The 3347-nt window shown below is 48.8% G+C and overlaps 1 non-coding gene across 1 annotated transcript; it reads left to right on the forward strand.

Annotated features, from left to right (window-relative positions):
- Positions 1 to 3033: 3033 nt before the first annotated feature.
- On the forward strand, positions 3034 to 3140 carry LOC141423554 (U6 spliceosomal RNA). The gene has a single exon (XR_012448399.1). It is a non-coding gene; the product is annotated as a U6 spliceosomal RNA (small nuclear RNA).
- The last annotated feature ends 207 nt before the right edge of the window (positions 3141 to 3347 follow it).

Here is a 3347-nt window from a genome sequence, read left to right on the forward strand (position 1 = left end):
AACCAGTCAGGGCAGTGGCCTCAAAGCCCCAGGGTCCCAGCCTGTAGTTCAAGTGTGCAGGGTCTGAGCTCCAGCAGGTATGTGGAGGTCCCATGATGTCAGGAGGATATGAGGTGTGCACAGCCTGGCAGCAACAACCTTGACAATGCCTGGGAGATGAGCAGTGGGCTTTGGAACACCAGGACACCCCCACTAGGTGAACGTATCTCTTGTCCACTTTGGGGACCTGCTGGGTGCCTAGTCTAGCAACCCCATGCCCTAGCCCACATGAAGGGGTGCTCAGGGAGTAGTGTCGGGGAAGCAGCATTTCTGTATTTGCCTTGAAGATGGTGGTTCTGCCTCCCCAGGCCGCCCTGCTCTGGAGGTGGGAGGCTGGGTGAGTTAGGCCAAGGTGTCTTGGGGCCTGGGCGCCCTCTGCTGTCTGTCTGGGCACTTGTGCTGGAGGGTCAGGGTGGAGTCAGGACAACCCCAGAACAGTCACCAATGGCCACTTCCCTCAGGCCTCCCCACCCACCCAGAGTGCCTGGATCCATTGTGCCAGGAGACACTAAGTTGGGCAAGGCCTCCACCAGGAGGCTCGTGATGCACCCTCGGGTCTCCAATCCTGCCCGGGTGCAATGTGGCTGGCTCAGGCTGCTCAGCCAGCACACTCTTGGGTAGAGGGACTTTCCTACCAGAGGCTGGCTCCTGTCATCTGGAAGGCCACCAAGCAAGTGGTCAGTAGGTCCAGCCCCAGATGCAGGATGGGTGAGCAGCTTCAGTTCTGGTCACCTGACCCAGCTGCTTCCAGCTTCTTCCTGGCTGCTCTGGAAGTGTCCAACCTATTGCCTGAGGCCCAGAGTCACCGTGCACAAGGGGAAAGCCAGCCCTTGCTCCTCGCCTGAGCTCTGGGTGCCCCTGGCCACTGTCTCACTGTCCCCTGGACAGCAGCAGAGACACCAGCCTGGTGCTCAGAGTCTAGACCCATGGCCCTAGGGCTTTTTTCTATGAGCCAGGTGGGCACCCAGACATTAGAGGACCTACCTGTGGGACACCCAGCCTGGGGACCAGTATCACAGCCTGGGGCAGGGAAGGGAATTCCATGAGCAATTTGTTCCCATTAAAGACTCACAAGACAGTCGGTGCTGAGCAGGTCCCTGCAGCAGGCACATTGGCCAGGGCAATGGGTGGCATCTGCTTTGGTCCCCCACAAGGACCCCCACAAGGGAACAACTCGCTCTTCTTCATCCTCCTCCTCCTCTTCCTCCTTCTTCTACTTGCAGGTGAGGACGTGGGGCTGGCAAGGCCTCCAGGCCACAGGCTAGGGCTGCCCACTGTGGCTGCTCTCCTCCCTGCCTGGTTCTGAGCCCCTGGAGAGCGCAGATCAGCAGGTGGAGGCCTGTGCTGGTGGGGCCTGGGTGCCAGTCAGGGCCTGGACAGCAGTGATGGAGGATTTCTGATGGTGGAGACACAGGCTACAAGGAAGAACAAGACAAAGCAGACCGGCTCCCAAAGGAAGAGGGACAGCAGGGGCTGGACATACGCCTCCTTTTTTCCCCAGGTGGCCAGTCAGATGTCATCATGGTGCAGGACTCCTGTCCTCGAAGCCCTGGAAACAACAGTGACATAACTGCCATTGCTATTCGGATGTGAAACCAAAGCAGCAGAGGCTGGGAAAGCCTGTGTTGCAGCAAATTACAGGATTTCAGGATTTCATTCGTTTTCAAGGCCAAATAACATTTCACACACACGCCCTTTATCCATGCACCCACTGACGGACACCTAGGTCGATCCTATGTCTTGGCTATTGTGAATTGTGCCACAGTTAATGTGGGTGTGCAGATTTCTTCGATGTGCTTTGTATACCCTGAAGCAGGAGAGCTGCTCAGGTGGAAGACTATTTTCACTTCCCCATAACAGTTGCACCTATTGACATTCCCACCACCACCAGGTAAGAGATCCCCTTTCTCCACATCCTTGCCAGCATTTGGGTTTTGGTTTTTTTTTTTTGTCTTTTTGGTGATTGCCATTCCAGCTAGGGTGAGATGCTATCTCATGGTAGTTTGATTTGCATTTCCTGATGCTAATGATTCTGAACATTTTCAGATATGTAGTGGCCATTTGTATTTCTTCTTTTAAGAAGTGTCTATTTAGATCATTTGCCTGGTTTAAGTTGGATTCTTTGGGGTTTTGTTGGGTTTTCTGAGTTCCTTATACATTCAGGATATTAATTGTTGGTCAGATGAACATTTTCATCATGTAGGTTGTGTTTTCACTCTGTTGTTTCCTTTGCTGTGCAGGTTTTTAGTTTCAGGCAACCCCATTTTTCTATTTTTTGTTTTCTGTGCTTCTGAAGTTCTCAAAAAAAAATCATTGCTCATTCTGATGTCTTGAAGTATGTCCCCCATGCTTTCTTCTAGAAGTTTCATAGATCAGGTCTTACATTTAGGTCTTTGATCCATTCATTATCAGTTGATTTTTGTGTGGGTGAGAGGTAGGGGTCTAGATCAATCCTCTGCATTTGTTGGTGAAGCTGCCGTTCTCCCACGTGTGCTTTGGCTCCTTTGTGGAGACAATTTGGCTGGGGTTTATTTCAGGGTTCCCAGTTCTGCTCCATTGGTCTTCGTGTCTATTTTATGCTGCTCTTGTTACTGTAGTTCTGTAGTATGTCTTCAAATCAAGTATTGTGATACCTCCCAGCTGGTATCCCAGCTCTTTGCACTCGGGATTGCTTTGTCTATTTGGGATCTTTTGTGTTTCTATATGAATTTTAGGATTTTCTTCTGGTTGTGTGAAGAATGTCATTGATATGTTGATGAAGACTGCATTGAGTCCATAGCTCATTTTGGGTGTTATGGACATTTCAACAATATCAGTTCTTCCAATCTATGGACATGAAAGGTCTCTCCATGTTTCTGTCTTCTTCAATCTCATCAGTGTATAAATCTTTTACTTCCTTGGCTAAATGTACTATTGGGTTTTGTAGCTGTTGTGAGTGGGACTGCTTTCATTTCTCTCAGAGGTTTGTTATTAATGTAAAAAATGCTATTTTTGGTGCTCGTTTTGGCAGCACATATACTAAAATTGGAACGATACAGAGAAGATTAGCATGGCCCCTGTGCAAGGATGACATGCAAATTCGTGAAGCATTCCATATTTTAAAAATGCTATTTTTGTATGTTGATTTTGTATCTTGTAACATTACTGGATTCGTTGGTCGGTTTTAATAGAATATAGAATTCTAAATATAGAATCATGTCATCTGCAACCAGGGATAATTCGACTTCCTTCCTATTTGTATGCCTTTTTCTTTCTTTCTTTTGCTAATTGCTCTGGCTGAGACTTCCTGTTCTATATTAAATGAGAGT

Source organism: Castor canadensis, chromosome 5, assembly GCF_047511655.1.
Source record: "Castor canadensis chromosome 5, mCasCan1.hap1v2, whole genome shotgun sequence".
In the NCBI taxonomy this organism is placed as follows: domain Eukaryota; kingdom Metazoa; phylum Chordata; class Mammalia; order Rodentia; family Castoridae; genus Castor; species Castor canadensis.